This window comes from Xyrauchen texanus, chromosome 26 (assembly GCF_025860055.1).
Source record: "Xyrauchen texanus isolate HMW12.3.18 chromosome 26, RBS_HiC_50CHRs, whole genome shotgun sequence".
NCBI lineage: Eukaryota > Metazoa > Chordata > Actinopteri > Cypriniformes > Catostomidae > Xyrauchen > Xyrauchen texanus.
The window spans coordinates 38,445,155-38,453,923 of NC_068301.1; the positions used below are offsets into that span (position 1 = coordinate 38,445,155).

An 8,769-nucleotide genomic window follows, 5' to 3' on the forward strand; every position below is an offset into this window, starting at 1 on the left:
TTCCTCCTAGAGAATGAATCCAATCGCCACCAAACTCGGTCGGCATGAAATCAAGACATTAAGGATGCTACATTCGGACGGATGTTTGATATCTCGAACGGTTTGGCCGTGGCGAGGAAATTGATTTAGGACTAAAATGGACACATGAAGTGTGTTATAACTTAGTTAGTTCTATCTACAGTTACAAAACTCGGCGTGTATATTGTTCTCATCAAGCCGAACAACTTTCTAATTTACAGTCATTAGCTCCGACCAACAGAATGTCAGATATTGTGGTTTGAATGTGGATTTCTTTCAATTTTTCTCTCTGAGTGACCCCTCCCGTTCAGTGTTTTTTCTCTCTGTGTCTCTCTGACAGACAGAATGGCCCTGCCAAATTTTTTGTGTGTGTGTGGGGGGGGGAGGAGGGTTCTCTGTTGGGTGAGATTTGCTTTTGATTGTTTCATTGTTTTTCAAGGTTTCTGGGACTTTTGGGGCCCTTAACGTGCTCGAAAACTCTTGAAACTTTGCACAAGGGTCAGAACCCGCGGCCATCAGGGCCGGGCTGAAGCTGGTACCGGGTGTGGCAGGGGGCTCGACAGCGACACCTGGAATGGGATTCGAACACTTGTCCATATATCAAACATGCTTGCATGTAATAATATGAAACTCGGTACACTTCTATATCTCATCGGGCCGAACAACTTTCGTGCTCTAAGTTTTACGCCAGCCCAACAGGAAGTCGGCTATTATTGGTTGTTTGGAAACACATGCTCTGGAATTATATATATTCCTCCTAGAGAATTAATCCAATCGCCACCAAACTCGGTCAGCATGAAGTCAAGACATTGAGGATGCTACATTGCCGACGGATTTTTGATATCTCTAACGTTTTTGCCGTGGCGAGGAAAGTAATTTATGACTAAAAAAGGACACATGAAGTGTGTTATAACTTAGTTCTATCTACAGTTACAAAACTCGGCGTGTATATTGTTCTCGTCAAGCCGAACAACTTTCTAATTTACAGTCATTAGCTCCGACCAACAGACAGTCAGATATTTTGGTTTGAATGTGGAACACATAGCAAATGAACTTTGAAGCTCCAAAAAGCACATAAAGGTAGCATTAAAGCAAGGAAGTGTGATATAACTTCTGCATACATTAACTGATCTCGATGAAACTTCAGCAGTGCGTAAATTATAATTACATTAATAAACATGTACAGAGACCTCCGGATAAATACTGGCCTTCTGGATTAACACGTTTAAGTGCTGCAAAAGATATTGACCTATGACATCAAAAATTATTCTACATTTGAATTACCTCATAGATGTGACTATTGTGGTTCACGGTCATAGGCCCTGTCCCAAATGGCACACTTCATATGAATTTTCAGTCTTGTGTACATATTTCGTGTGTCCATTAACTCCATGAGACCGTAGGGTGTCTCATTTTTCATTTTAGGTATCAGAAGGGTGCTCACGCATACTTTGTGGTTGATATGTGCCCTCCATGCGCACTTTTGCAGAGCCCACGCTGATGCGAGCTCTACAGCACACGTCTTCTCGACGGTCAAAGCGAGGTTACGTTATTGCCCATCGTGCACAGCGACCCTAAAGGCACGGGGGTAGCGGTGCCAGCAGCGACCCTAAAGGCACGGGGGTGGCGGTGCCACCGGCTTGGGCCCGCCATCGCTGCTTGCAGCTATATTTTGTTTTTGTTGCTGTAGCAGTTGCATAACACCAAGTGTTGTACATCTGGAAGACAGTTACATTTTACAAAAAGGAGTCATATGAAATAAAATGTTAATAGTAATGTATTTCATGCATTCTTTGTTTTGTATCCGTTTGCTTTACTGTCTCAGATGATTCCTTATTTGGAAATTACATGTTTGAATCCTCTGCAACAGAATACAAACCACAATTTGGGATCCTGTCATGTCAAATTCCTATGCTATGTGGAGGTCCTCTGGATAAAGACAACACACACATATATTCAACTTTATGAAGGCACTTTATTTAGACCGGGATACACAATTTCTGTATCAAACAGGCTTCTTAAAGGTTCCAATATATTTATCACTTGATATGATCCACATATTAATTTGCTACAGGTGTGTCATGCTTTGTAGTAACTTGTAAAAAAATGGCCAACTTAACCCCCTATTGTCTGACCTAAATTTAGACAATGTATAGGATCTTCACATGTAAGAGTGCCCACTGACATTTTTTTGCATTCCCCCACACATATTAACTTTGTGTGGGGGAACAAAGTTGACTTTTACATTAACTGTCAGGGATACAGTAGGACATTTAATGATAACAGTGTATTTGTATGATATGACATTTTGAAAAGGAACCACGATGCACAAAATTGCTATATACACTTAAATTTTTTACATTAATTAATTAAGGGATACACTTTAATGATTGCAGGATCCGTACGTTAATGCGTGCACGCAGCACAGTCTGCGCATGCACATTGTCTTGTGACGTTAGAGACATAATTAGATTAAAAAAATAAAAAATAAAATGCTTAAAGAATCCTAAAAAAATTTATGTAAGTGCAAAGGAAAACAAAATATCAAAATTTCTGTTCATTAAAAAAGCAGACTGATTACGTCATTTAAAAAAAAAAAAAAAACCTAAATAACCGTTGCCTGAGGCGCGAATTCCGACCGTGACCACACGCTGGAAGACACAAGCCGATTATGTTCGTGTTAATTAAATGGGTGGAGGATGAAAAGTTCTCAATTCTGCCCACTGAACATATTAGAAAATTTTATGAGGATGAATACACAGCGGGTATGGAGGAAAATTACGTTTACTTGGTGGAGTGGAGCCGAAAGGGGGGTTGTTGGCCGGCCTATGAGGGCTCCATCATCAAGATAGCAGGTACCTATTTTTATTATGCTATTTCCAATATAATACTCTTATATTATCCTCTATTATTCTGTATACCGCTTGTAGATTTATAAAAAGACGTCAGTAAACTATTCATTTTGTTATTTATTTTTTTAGTTAACGTTAGTTAATAGTATGTAGTTGTGAGGTACTACAACAATTAGCCTTTTAGCATTATTCTACCTCCTCAGAAAGGGAAAGAACTTTACAAATGAAACTTAAGGAAATTGAAGAACAGCTACCCAAGTCAGACACTGAAGAGAAAGAGTAAACCTTCAATGAATCTCATAGAGGCCGCAGAGATGAGAGAGGAACCAGCAGCTAAGAAAAAGGTTAGTGTTGGGATCACTGTAGGGATGGTATTGGCCAGGTGATGAGCGGTGCCTGTTTCCTCCAGACATGACCCTTGCCATTCAGGTCAAAGAGTTCAATCTTTGTTTCATCAGACCAGAAAATTTTGTTTCTCATGGTCTGAGAGTCCTTCAGGTGCCTTTTGGCAAACAGAGATGGTTGTTCTTCTGGAAGGTTCTCCTCTCTCAACAGAGAAACACTGCAGCTCTGTCAGAGTGACCATCGGGTTCTTGGTCACCTCTCTAAGTCCCTTCTCCCTTGAACACTCAGTTTGGCAGGGCGGCCATCTCTAGGAAGAGTCCTGGTGGTTCCAAACTTCTTCCATTTATGGATGATGGAGGCCACTGTGCTCATTGGGACCTTCAATGCTGCAGACATTTTTCTGTACCCTTCCCCAGATCTGTGCCTCGATACAATCCTGTCTCAGAGGTCCACAGACAATTCCTTGAACTTCATGGCTCGGTTTGTGCTCTGACAGGCACTGTTAACTGTGGGACCTTATATAGACAGGTGTGTGCCTTTCCAAATCATGTCCAATCAACTGAATTTACCACAGGTGGACTCCAATCAAGTTGTAGAAACATCTCAAGGATGATCAGTGGACACAGGATGCACCTGAGCTCAATTTTTACTATTTTTAGTAAATTTGCAAAGATTTCAAACAACCTTCTTTCATGTTGTCATTATGGAGTATTGTTTACAGAATTTTGAGGAAAATAATGAATTTAATCCATTTTGTAATAAGGTTGTAACATAACATAAAATGTGGAAAAGTGAAGCGCTGTGAATACTTTCCAGATGCACTGTAGACATACAGTTCTAGGTAGAACCAGGAAGTTATTTAATTAATCATGATCATGAAATTGATTGCTGATGTCACGATTTATAGTAGAGGTATATTTTGGAGGAATGTTTTGGTCTGTTCTCACCCAAAATCATGAAGGCATTTGCTTCAGAACACATTTATTAAACTACTGGAGTCTTATGGTTACAATTAAGCTTTTTCTGTCTTTTTCAGAACATGAAACTCATATTCACTTGCATTTTATGGGTGTATTCACATCATACATCCATCAAAATATAAGTCACATGACTTACAAGCAGTAATGTTTAGATAGTTGGGCAAAGTTCTGATATACTGATTAGAGATGCACCGATCGACTGGCCAGGGACCGGAATTAGCCAATTTTCCAGCCTCACGTCTTTCCGATTCCAAGCCGGACCGTTTTGTTGCCAGCGGCGCAGGCAATAACATCACAGCCGCACGTAAACATGTAATTGCCGTGGAAGATCTTCACTGTGAGTGAAGAATACATAAAGTTCGAAATGTGTAATAATTGTAAGGCCAAAGTAGACATTTATAACACCATCACCCAGCTGAAAATGCCCATTTTAAAAAAAGAAGCTAAAAAGTGAAAGCGGCTAAAGCTAGCCAGAGCTCAGAGCCAGCCACAAGTCAGCAGCCTCTCCTATCATTCCTTGGAATGAGCAGCGAAAAGACCAAAGCAATTACAAGGAAAATTATGGAATTCATGGCCCTGGATGACCAGCTGTTCTCCATAGTTGAGGACAGAGGGATCAGAAATCGGATAAATTTCCTCGATACAGAAGAGGTACTTTCCGACGTCACGTTGCCCGAGTTGTTTAATCTCGTGTAATGTCACACACGCAGTCTGTTATCTGTCAACATTTGGGTACACAAATCCGGGAGAGAGGAAGGGGGGTGCTGGATGGCAGAGGCAGGATAAATACATACAAATTGTGCCGTTGTGATTTAATGTGCCGAGTAACGTAATTTTTCCTCACCGTGTCCGATATTAAAATCAGTGCGACACACATTGCAAAAGGCGTGGGTATTGTCGATATGGCTTCGGGATATGAAATTCAATTCTTCCATCTGAGCTGTTGTTAAATGTACATGTATATTTTGTTTTTTTCACCGGTGCACCAGCTGAGTCTTCTCCTCCCATCTATCAGTGATGCTTGATTTAACATACCGCGTCTACTGCCTGCACAGATATCAACAGCGCAAATGGGTTTTGGTTGCCAGGTTGAGGTCACAAATGATTTGTAATGTGTATGATGTGTCGATTGTGTGAGTAGGATGCGTTTCATTCAAGATCTGGTAACTGGACCACCTTGGAATAATATATTGATGCGATTATTCATATAACGTGGTTTAGGCCATACAAATTACTGAAGTGTTTTTTGGGAAAAATAACAAAATGGGAGACTCCCGAGAAAAACGGTATTTACAACTGATATTTGGACATCTAACGTAAGTTGAGCGTATTGGACACTTCAGTTTTTCAGATCTTTGGAATTGTTTTGTTAGACGAGTAATAAAGAGAAAAAGGTCCATTTATAAAAATAGTGGAAAATGACATCTGTTATATAAAGCAACTCATTTGCAGTTAATTGTTATTTCTACCTCTTTCCAGTCACAGAGCACTTTATTTTGACAGTTGTTTAAGTGAGAGAAGATCCTGTAACTTAGTGCAGTTTGGGGGAAATTGTAATGTATAATAATTTATTTTATTTTGTAAATAAAATGTTGCATTGAAGAAAGGTAGATTTTGTTTGTATATGTGGTCATTAATAGTTCTTTGAAAGAAAATCGGAAAAAATCGGTATCGGCAGGTCACACTTGCAAAAAAATCGGAATCGGCCAAGAAAATTGCAATCGGTGCATCTCTAATTCTGACACTTCTACAAAGATTTTATGATGCTCAGTGTTATGTGTATTGTTTTTAATCTATCAATATTCTGCTTCACAGGTGCCAAAGGCTCCATCCAAGGCTTCTCTGTCTGGTTCTCCCAAAGTTAGGCCTGGGCGAAAAATCGATTCAATGAATTAATTCGAATTTTTTGTTGCGGGCGATTTAAAAAATAAGTAAATCGAGTTTTTGTGTAATCGCGCATTTTTGGCTCCCCGGAGCATCCGTAGCGTTAGTTTCACATAGCAGTATGGCAAGCGACAACAACAACATCATAGCACACACGAAACGGCAACAGCATACAGCAAGCGACAACATGGCTACCGGTGAGAGTGGGAAGTTTGTTCCCAAGAAACTTCATCCCAGAAATGGGGGTTACATTTGTCTTGCTTTTGATTAAATAAAAGCAAAATTTGCTTTAAGTTGTCTGCCGTTTGTCGTATTGATTTCCTTAATAAGTAGATGGGAAAATCGGGAAAAAATCGTAAATCGAATTAAAAAAAATAAAATCGGAGATTTTATTTTTAGGCCATATCGCCCAGCCCTACCCAAAGTAAGTATTTTGTTTTCACCTTGCAAAAATACATTGTGCAGTTACATTGGTGTCAATGCTTTGTTAATTCTTAATAAAGTGTGTAAATGTTTGTAGGTAAGCTCTTCCTGTCTGTAAACTGTCTGTCTGTAATAACATTTAATTTTATAATTTGTTTGTCATTTTTACTTTTATTAGTGTTGCAGTGATGCTAATTATGTAAGTACTTTTTGCTGAGGATTTAGGTCTGTACATACAGATTTGTTATGCATTTCTGGGTGAAATGGCTGAATAAAAACTTAAATGAGTTTTAAATAATTTATTTGAAAATAATGTATATTGTAAATATCTTTTTATGTGATCACAACCACAGGTGGAGTTAGCACATGGCACAGGTATAAAAAGCATCAATGGACTTCTACCCTGCAGACCCAAACAGTCACTTCAATGGCCTCCTTCCCACTGGAGATTCTGATCCACAGCAATTTGAAAGGTAAACAGTTTTGAAGGCCAGGTCATATTCTGAGTAGTTTATAAAAAGGCTAATTCTACCTCTCCTTCATTATTTTCTTTACTGTCCAAAACATACCCATAAAAATAACTTTCAAATCCAGCATACCTATAGTTATTTTTCTTCAGTTCCTCTCTTAAGGTGAACAAAAATATTTGGAAATGTAAAACTAGTTTGAAGACAATGGTGCATGCCTTCTGTCCTATTCAAATGTTCATGTATCGTGTATTGTCTTTTGTAGGAGGAATGAGTAAAACTGACTGTGGTGCAGAGAGAAGGAATGCCCTTGACAAGGACACCATGGCAGCACTATGTGGTAAGTCAAGAGTTGCTGTGCGTCCGAAATCGCATACTGTTTGAGTAGGTACTACATTTGTATTTGAATTTACTTCACAACCATTAAAAATGTATGTACTATATGAATTACATTTTAATTTATTTTTTTAAATACTATGAATTCGGACATACTACCATGTTGGCATACTGTTTTTCGAATACTGTATAGTAGATAAGTATTTGATTTTGGATACAGAGTTGGTGAAAGGAACATTTACTAGAAAAATTCAGTTAAAGGATTAGTTCAACCAAAAAATGAAAACAATTTCATAATTTACTCACCCTCATGTTGTTCCAAACCTGTAAGACTTTAAGTCATCTTCAAAAACACAAATGAAGATTTTTTATGACTTAACTTTTTGAAGCATTAAATTGGTAGTTAAATTGGCGTGGACTGTCAATGGTGGGACAGAAATCTCTCAAATTTCATTAAAATATCTTAATTTGTGTTTCGAAGATGAACACAAATTAAGTTTTATGGGTTTGGAACAACACAAGGATGAGTAATTAATGACAGAATTTTCTTTTTTGGGTGAACCATCCCTTTAAAATATAGCTGTGATTTTTGTCTCTTACAGTGGCAGTGAAGAAGTTTCCCAATGTGTTCAGAGGAGCTTTGGGGTTTGCAGTGAATTCTAAGATGGGGGAATTGAGACGGCTTGAGAAAAAAAAAAAGAAGTTAATTTCATATAATTGTAATTGTAAAGTTGCTTGATTTTTATTCAAATGTGTTACATACATGTTCATGTTTTAGACATAATATAAAGATTTTCTTCAAATGTTATGGGTGTGTATTTTCTTGTATTGAAATGTATGGAGGGCAAAATATATTTTTTAAATGCTTTTAAAATATATTTTCAAAAATGACCAAAATTTATTTGTAGAAAATGTATTTATGGAAATGTAAAAAATTTGTTTTGATGTTTTAAACAAATATTTTTGCAAATAAGTTTTTGGTATATTTTGAAAAAGCTTCTATAATAGTTTTGGGCAAATGAGGACAGAAATTAGATTGGTACTGCAAGTCCGCCCATAGAATATTAATTAAGATTAAAATGACCAACTGGTTAAAACACACAACTATTGATACACGACGTTGCCACAACGTTGCTACGACAAACAGGCATCGTCACAAAGTTACGTTGTGGCGACGAATCCAGGAATTTCACTTTTCCGGTTATCACGACGTAACCACTTACGTTGCTACGACGAAAGATTCGTAATGTGATTACGTTGCCGTTACGTAATGGTCACGTAATTTGGTTGGCTGGGACATAACTCACTCAGCCAAAATATAATACATAACTCACAGTTAACAGAGATCACAGGGGGGTTAAATTACCAAATATGTAAGTCGATGATACTTCATAACTCAGAAACAACATTATAAACTCGAATTAAATCGCTATATTTTGACCATTTATTGCATATTGCGGTCTG

General features: G+C 37.9%; 1 long non-coding RNA gene across 1 annotated transcript; it reads left to right on the forward strand.

The window, feature by feature from the left end:
• Positions 1-1,408: 1,408 nt before the first annotated feature.
• LOC127619512 (uncharacterized) lies at positions 1,409-8,077 on the forward strand. Its single transcript, XR_007967567.1, has 3 exons — positions 1,409-6,975; positions 7,235-7,309; positions 7,908-8,077. It is a non-coding gene; the product is annotated as an uncharacterized LOC127619512 (long non-coding RNA).
• Positions 8,078-8,769: the final 692 nt, after the last annotated feature.